This window comes from Rhagoletis zephyria, unplaced genomic scaffold (assembly GCF_001687245.7).
Source record: "Rhagoletis zephyria isolate East Lansing unplaced genomic scaffold, Rhagoletis_zephyria_1.1 Rzeph_scaffold_00289, whole genome shotgun sequence".
Classification (NCBI taxonomy): Eukaryota; Metazoa; Arthropoda; class Insecta; order Diptera; family Tephritidae; genus Rhagoletis; species Rhagoletis zephyria.
The window spans coordinates 14,655-24,392 of record NW_016157373.1 but is presented as its reverse complement, the minus strand read 5'-3'; positions in this window follow the sequence as shown (position 1 = coordinate 24,392).

Below are 9,738 nucleotides of genomic sequence, written 5' to 3'. Positions count from 1 at the left end.
GATCCGCACCGTTCGTTGGATTACAAAAGATGAGGTGTCAAATGAAAGGGATTGGCCTTTAGAAAAGATCTAATCTTTTTGTTTTGAATAGGGTTGCCATCTGTTAATAAAAGTACAATATCCAATCATAATAAGCGTAGGCATCAGTTCTGTACCGTCACTGTCAAACGAAAAGACCTAGCCTCTGGATGTGTAATAATGTTTTTTTTTTCTGAGTAGGGTTACCACCTGTTTAAAAACTATAAGATCTTCACCGTTCGTTGGATAAAAAAATATGATACCAAATGAAAGTGCATGGCCTTCGCATGTACAAAAGCTTTAAGTTTTTTGAGTAGGGTTGCCACCTATTTAAAATTACTATCTTCTATACATAGCACAAAGGAAGGGCGAGGAAAAAATCCAGACTACCTGGTAAAAAACTAAAAACGCAGGTTTACTAAATATTATGCCCTAATTCTGTAGGGGGTATAGTAATACCGCCTTATATAGAAGTAAAATGAGTAAGGTAACAAAACACGGGAACTGCACAAAGCTTATTATGATAACTTTAACTGCAAGTTGGCACGGATTGCTGTGGTACGAATTGCATATAATTTTATTTGGATAGTTTTTATGACAAAACCAATAAATGAGGGGATATTCGTTACAAAAAACTACTGTGGGTTTCTTGGGACAGTCTAATGTGAATACATACATATGTATTACATTTTGCGATTAGCACTTATTTGGTATTGTATCTAATAACTACATTGTTAACAAATATTTTATTAGTTTATTAGGATTTTACGAGTAACAATCCTTAATACTGAATTCAATTTGTCCTAATATATATAAGACTTCTATACTTAAATATAATTGAGGTTTTATAGAAGGTATGCTTTTCGACTTGGCTGACTATTGCTTATGACCACAAATATATTTTTATTATAAAGAGAAATCAAATATATATTAAATTAACATTTGGACTGCCGCGAGACGCGGTAATATTTATATATTCCTCTTATATGGTTTTATACAAAACGTCAGAGTGCACGATAATTTCTGTTCCGGTAAACGAGTAGTTGACATGGTACATGATACATATTTATATTCACCGTGATGTGTGCATTCTGCCGTCAGCCTTACACGAAAAAATTGGTGTTTAGAACCAATAACAAAAATTAAATATAATGATCTATACATATTTACAAAAAATCTACCCAAGATATAAATGAGTCTTTGAAAAAGTAAAAGAGTAATATCTAAAAAAGATGTTTTAATAATTTAATGTATAGTTATATATAATTATTTTATTATATGTATGTATATGTATACAACATTTACAATAAATAATAAGTAGTTAGATAGACATATAGACATTCATGGACTTTTGGAACTGTGTGACCTATAAGGAATGTTTTAAGTCATAAAGTTATATACACAGTTTTCCTTCAAACAAAGAGTTTAGTATAAATAGTACTAATAACGTAGAATTTTTTTTTTAATGTATATTTGGAAACAGTCGAAAAATCTGGCCAACATGTTAAAGAACGGAAGACTTTTCTAGTTTTATAAAATCCATCGCTCGAACATTGTATAACTGTAAGCTTCTGAGCACCGTTGTAAAACGTTTGGTCTTAATTTTAATATACATAAATACCTACATACAAGTGTACAAGCTCAATACCATTGTAGTTAATGTAACAGTTGTGCTCCCATTTTCATTTACTTTTGCGTTTTGACATAATTTTTACTTTTTCGTTTTGGCCGTTCCTGTATTCGCAAGTTTTTATTTTGTTGTTTTGACACATTTTGGTTCCCATAAACGAGATGAGATGAGGAAATATTAATTTAAGAAATGAAGTTAACATACATAAATGCCACGCAACTTTTATTCCACTGCACAATAGGTCAAATAATCACTGTTCTGTGCGAAATTAAAGACGACTTCAAAATCATACTATTTGAACCAAAACCTTAAGAATATCGTAGACTAAATCGTAAACTAACCCATTCACATGCATTTTTTTAACCCTTTAACGACCTTGTATGCAATCATACACATATTAACTGTAGTACTTAGTCATCTAGTCGTGTTCCCTTTTATTAACACACTTCAAACACATGGCTTTCTTCTTACATTACCTCCTTCATTTTTTCACGCAAACAATTTTACAATTGCACTTCGATAAACTTACATTGGCTAAGTCGTGTCGAAACGGTGAATAATTTACACAAACACGCTGCACTCTCCTAGGTTTGTAACAGGAACGGAAAATAATCATTTGTAAATTTTAACCAAAAAAATCAACAAGTTGTAATGGTCGTATTTGTGTTCGTACGTTCTATTGTAATTTGCAATGATTTTTATTTTTCAAGTTTAACCAATAAAGATTAAAGATAATAATTAATATTTGAGTTGTATTTNGTAATAATATTGTAATATTGTAATTTGCAATGATTTTTATTTTTCGAGTTTAACCAATAAAGATTAAAGATAATAATTAATATTTGAGTTGTATTTTTTCGCTCAATGGAAATTATTATTGCTCGTTTTTATTTATTCGATCATAAATAATGATTACAAAGGCCAATTAAATTTAAATAATGTTATGTCGACTAAAATATTACAGCCGATTCTTATAGGATTTTTCCCATAGAATCCGAAAACCGCGTTTTGGACATTTGCGAGCATCTGTAAAACAATAAATTGATGCAATATATATGTCTATGTGGGAGGATATCAAAGCCTAAACACTGCCCTTAATACTCAAATCAAAAAATGATGGTTAAACATTTATCCACACACTGTATAAATTTTTGTACAGATCTTTGAAGTACAACTCGAGGTTTCATAGATTAGTCACCAAATACAGAACGGACACTGACTCTAGCAATGGAAATGAAGATGAGGAGGACACCTTTAAATCTAAATTGTTCAAAAACTATAGCCAATTAAAAATTTTTATGATCAGACTCGGTGTCTACGGGACAAATCCTATACGGATCGGCTGTAATATTTTAAATTTTGTTGGCCTGTTATGTTCTCTTAGATGAAGTTTGAGCTTCAATTTGAACTTCTTCAGAAATTTTCAGCGCCTCAGGCTCATTTAAAATAAGTGATGACAAACAGGCAAAACCAGAGTTAAAAAAAAATTGTGCGTACTCGTATAAAAAAACTGTTTCCAATTGCTTTCATTGTCCGGACCACAATTTTTTTGATTTTGGGTAGTAAGGGGCAGTGTTTAGGCTTTCATATCCATATCCGCCCACTCAGACAGATATATTGCACCAATTTATTGTTTTACAGAGGCTCGAAAATGTCCAAAAACGCGTTTTACGCCACCTTTAAATCTTGGTTGCTCGAAAACTAGAGCTATTGCAATATCTTTACGGTCAGATTTGGATTCTGCGGGAAAAGTCCTATAAGAATCGGCTGCAATATTTTACGCAACAGATTTTTCTTGGGCAGAATAATGATTATTCAAAAAATTTAAATGGTTTACCACCACGATTTCCGACGCTTCGTTTTCAGAGGTAGCGACATCCTAATGAAAGGAATAAGTCTCAAAATGTTCAGGCCGAAAATTTCATCTGGTGGCGTCTGTATGGCCTTTTAAATTTTATAGATAATCGTAAGTGGGCAAATGAAACTATAATAATTATTATCTCTGAGCGAAAAAATAAAAATTATAAAATAATCATTATTTGTGATCGAAAAAATAAAAATCAACTAATTATTTTCGTTGAGCGAAAATATAAAACTCAATAATAATTATTAATTTTAAGCGAAAAAATAAAAATTAATAAAATAATGATTAAATAATGACCTAAATTATTTTACTCATAATCATTACCGTCCGTGGTTTGTAGGTATTTTTAATCAGAATATAATAACAAAACAGTATATTCGAATTTCGCACAGCAAGAGATATAATTGGCCAAAAAAAATTAAGCGAATTACGAATTTTCGGGCCAAATTTTAAGGCCAAAATACAATAGCGCAGTGGCAGTGGCAGTGACAGTTTTTAAAATCAGCTGTTACTGCTAATATTAGGTGTGTTCGCTATGCAACAAATTTGTACAAGTTGGTACCAATTGTTACCAAATCGTGTTCGTTTAGCCAAAAACCCAGTAAAACTTGCAAGGAGAGAGCACAATTTTGATATTTCATTTGGAGGGGAATTTGCAAATTCGTGCTGGGAAAATTTTTGCCAGTAAGAATTTGCAAGCAGTATTGTGGCACACGGTTGCATTTTTTGTCAACATTAATTTGAATCAACGAGTTCGTTAAGTTTAAAAATTAACTATCTTGTTGCGATTTACTAATGAAAAAAGTATGTAAATATTTGTTTATTCAATTAATTTAATTAATTCCAAACATTTGAAAGGTACTCGGCTGAAAAAGCTGTATTCGTAATCGGAACGCACCCGACACCACTGTCGATATATGAAATCCGACAGTGACTTCCACAACGAAATTGAAGCGTATGTTGAAGAAAGTCAGAATAAGGAGAAATATACGTATAGGTCCTGTTTTGGTTTCCACCTGAAATAATTTAAAAAATTTATTATGCTCGAAATGCAACCGTGGACGCCAGCTGGCAGTGAAGCTTGCTAATGTTTGCTAATTCCTGTTCGCGCAAAACTCAGTAAGTTTCTCTCTATGGGAGAGTAAGATACCTTTTTCTGTGAATTTTGTTTCTGGGTAATTCTTACTGGCAGTTGCTTAGCGAACACTCCTATTGGCAGTCACTGCTGTAGCAAACACAATACGGCGTTGTCAGTGACTGCTTTTTTTGATATTCCCTTTTGTTTGTTTACATTTTTGTTGTTGCCTTTTAGGCTTCAGTGACATCAACAGATGTTGGCTGTGTTTCATTTATGTCAAATTCAGCATGCGAAGTTTGCTGCGATCAACGCAGTGGCATTAAATTTAGAATTTGGGCTAAACTGAGCAGTACTGCTTGCTGGCACTGCTGTATTGTGAGTCGCTTCATTGGACACCACACTGTCTAAAAAACAGCTGATTTCGAAAAACTGTCGCTGTCACTGCCACTGCGTTATTGTATTTTGGGCTTTAAAAGAAATGGAAAAATGTTTTCGATTCCGAAAATGGGAACCCACCTGTTGCTTTTTGTTTTCAAATAAACACAATAATGAATCTCAAAAGAAACATACATATATACATATGTACATATGTACATATTGTATGCAGATACATACACAACGTTACCTTATTGTAGAAGGGCACAAACAAATTTTTTTTTTCGAAATCTAGCTTTTTAAAAAGTCTGCATTTTATTACATAATTAGTAATCTAATAGAATTCGAAAATAATTATTCCAGTATTAAATTGTATACAGCCTTTGTTGAAAAACCGAGATTGAAAGCAATTCGCCGAGGAAGAACTTTACGTTTTATTAAAATTTAAAATTATTTTGCCTAAAAATTAAAATGTTAGATAGAGCCTCTCTATGTCAGGGTAACGATATACTATTTACATAAAATATGAATACTATTTTTAATTGGATTTTTTTTAGTAAAGTAAAATATGAATATCACATAAATAATTCAATTAAAAAGTGCAAATGACTTGCTTTTAGAATAAGTATCGAAAATAAACTTTTCGTGACTTGAGCAGATGTGGTAAAAAATATAGTTTTATGAATTATAACTGAAGAGAAATAAAAATACAAAAGCGAAAATATTGGAAAATCGTGCCTTTACTACACACACAAATTTCAATTTTACATTCACACTTATCGCGCATTTACTTCAATAGTGTCACAACTCAAAAAATTCAAAAATTTAGCTAAGTAACCAGAAATTACCTTTATCTTCTATGTTCTGTAAAAATTTCATAGCTCTATCGATTACCACCCACTAAACATTGGGATTGGTTAACAATTGTAAAATGATTGGAAAATAAATTTTTTTTTTTTCAAGTCTCACCTTCGATGACAAATGTGGCATAGGTTAGTATTCGATTCGAGAACTATACCATTCTCCAGCAAACCTTCCAGGAACCTTCGTTATCCAATGTATTCTCGCTTCGTTATGAATTCGAAATCCAGCCTATTATCGAATTGAAATTTTAGTAAGACAGAGTGATTTTCTTTTATTTCCCCTCGAGAATGAGCTGGATTTCACTTTCTTGTTACTATGGTTTTAATTTTTTTTCGAACCCATCTCGAGTGTATTTCCAATATACTACGAACGTTGGAATACTAAGGTTGATTATGAGCTCGTTCTCAGTTCGATATGCACATTGGATATCGAAGGTCATTTTCGAACGTTCGCCACAATGTTTATTGGGCAGTATCTCACTAAAACAAAGTTAGGGGATTCACAAAACGTGTTAAACGTCGTAAAATCTTAAGCTCTACCCAGAATTGCAGCGGACGACAGTTAACTGCTGTCAAAATTAAAAACCAAAAAGGCATATTGAATGGCGCATAATTGCGGCGACGACCTTGTTACCGCCGACGTTTTTCGGTTGATTTAAATTTATTTCTATTTTTACCGCATAGCGGGGACGGCTCAATGTTGCTTGAGTGTTGATTGTAGTAATTTTTATTATTTTCACAAGTTTTCCAATGCTTTCGTTCATTTCTATTTCCATAAAATCTGCATACGCGCACGTAGTGAAAAAATATTTCATTTTAATGATAATTTTCAAATCAAAATACTACTGTCGGAAGCCGTCGTGCGCAGCAATTGTGTTTACTCTGAGGGATTCCACTCAGGGATGGAATTTAAAAATTTCAAAATGTGCCAAATCGTCTTCAAAAACAGTGCCGAAAACAAGATGAAAGTGCCACAAATTTAAATTTTTTAAAGCGTTTTAAGAACAATATATTTTTAGAAATACTATTTTTAAAATACACTGAAGTAATATAATAATAATTTATTTGCTAAATTATTACAGTAAATCACCTTTATGAAGGATTCCTTAGAGTGACCAGTTTCGCCTATTTTGTTCATTGATTATTTTTCGAATGAATTTTATATAAAAGCATGTTCCCATTATCGTAATTTACGGCTCATTCGTAATTTATATAAATCATGCTGAAATAAAGTAATCTCGCCTTGTAAAATCTGTCAATAAATTAAGTAGAAATGAGATAATTTATCATAAATCAAGAACCGAACGAAGAAAAAAGGTTGTTGTCATTTATTTTAGCTTCCACTGATGAGGAAATTAATGAAAAAAACGCCCAGACGTATGCATCCATTTTAATTGAAATCAAGTACAAGCCATACACTCCTACGTACACCTGCTAATGAAGGGTATATAGAAATCATGAAAGCTAGTCTGGACGCACTTGTTTTATGTGAAGTAATTTGGCCGGAACAAAGTAATTTATGCTGTAATATGAACATGGTGTAAAAGTCTAATTCATAATTTAATAAACACAATATATGCACAAAAATCGTCATTTCAAAATTTGCAAAAAAATTATAAAAATTCAGTAGATTTTCCCAACAACAAACTTTGAATTCAGAATTTTTAAGGAGATTCCAAGTTTTCAATTGCATGCATTTTTTTCCATATAAAGTGTGTTCGAAAATTTTGTAATGGATGAAAATGTATGACACCGTCAGAAAAAAATATCAAAAATCATCGGGATATTGCAGAAACTTGCACTTTTATTTAATGGACTATAAAACTGCAAACTTAGAATCTTCTTAAAAATACTGAATTAAAAGCCTGTTGTTGCGAAAACTTACTTTTCGTACTGCGTTTTCACAATAGAATTCAGCGGTTTGTAAATATTTCTCACGGCCCTTATTTTAGTTTTTAGTGCTTTTAATTTTCACTTTTTGTATGTTTTCAATCTATAATGTGGTTTGTGATTTTTTGTTATATAGTGGCCTTTTTGTTTTAAATTTCTGTATTTTATGATTGTGCCAAAACAGGATGAATTGTGCCAAAAGTGCCCATGTGAATGAAAGTGCCAAAAATGCACAATTGTGCCTACTTTTCCATCACTGATTCCACTGCGGCAACTGTTCAGCTGCTAACCCGATTTGCTAAACCATGGAGTAATGAACTGAAGGTGGCGCATTCCCGAAACCGCTACTTTGGTTTTGCCGACTTTGACGTTTATGGCAATACGTAAACAAACTTTTTGTTTAGAAACAAGTGCGAACGTATTGCAAACTTATTGTGTACTTTCAAGTGAAAAATCGAAGTAATTTGTGCGTTCTATAGTAAAAAACGTTTTATTTGTAATAAAAACCTTATAAAAATGTCGTGTCGTGTGTTGAATTGCAGCAGCCGTAGGGATAAAGCCCCCAAATGCTGTTTTTTTTTTGTTTCCCCACGAAGACGCCATACAATTTAGACACCAGGAAGAGTGGTTGTATATATTTTGTTAACGTTGTGCTTAATTTGCTATATTCAAAGATGGCTTGAAAAATTGGTGAATCGTGAAGAAAACGCGTTTTCTCACTGCAAATTCACAACTCTCAACTCATTGTTCTACGCCATATTCTTTGTTTACCCGTTGCCACAAATGACATTCTGCGGGAATCTTGTATTCTATCGTTCTTGTTGCTAAACGACGTCGTTTCCGACTCGTTTTGGTGAACAATTGTTTCGCCGGCGACGGTCGTAAACGACTCGCCGACGAACTCGCCGTCGGATGAAAAGCACACTTCGCCGGCGGGCCGCAAAAACGACTCCCCTGACTTCATACCCACAAATTTTACTTTTTTATTAATAAGGCCAATAGAGTGAACTGTACCTTTATAAAAAAAAAGTATAAAAATATAATATGAAGAATATTATGAACACTGAAAAAAAAAAAGATGTAGGTGGCTGAATTTTCTGAGTACAAGTGTACATTGTGGATTCCATATTCTGTCATAATAAAAAATTGTCATAATAAAAACGGTGTACTTTCCAAATGAATGACTTTTATTTATACTTATGTATATAATAATGTGGGCGTGGAACTTGTCCAACCCAGACCGAAGGTTCCTCAAAAAACTTGTGGGTTCGAAGACACGGATTCGTTTCGAGTTCACCCAAACGACTTCACCAGACCAACGTCGCAACGACTTCGATTCGACGAGAAAAAACGATGTCGGAACGACGTTGAATTTTGTATGGAAAAAACCACTTCGTTTCCAGTTCACCCAAACGACTTCACCAGAGCGGCGTCGTCTTCAGCCTGTGGCAAATTGGGAACTTACCGCCGACCGCTTTACCGTCGTCCTCTGTAATTCTGGGTAGAGCTTAAAGCTTAACATTTGTTTATGTAAAATAACGGTTAAAATGGTTTTAAGAGGGGCTAATTATATATTTTTTATCAGTTTAAAAACATTTCGGTTTATTTTACATAAAAAAATGTTGAGATTAAGATTTTACGACGGTTAAAAGCATAAACAGACGGCAGGATCCACTCGGGAATTAGCTGCAGTTGATCCGGATTAAGTCCGAGTTAGTCCGAATCAACGCTTCCGTCTGTTAAAGCTTTAACACAACACGTCTTGTGAATCCCTTAAATATGTATTCATTTTTACTATGGGANTCCGTCTGTTAAAGCTTTAATACAACACGTCTTGTGAATCCCTTAAATATGTATTCATTTTTACTATGGGAGTATATGTAAAGGGTCATTCCATTGAAAAGAGGAAAACGACATAAATTTAAATATGCCCTAATTATCTCTATTTCAGCAGTAACCTCTTTTTACATGAATACATTTCATTAACCTATCAATTCATATTTTACAACACAAATACATC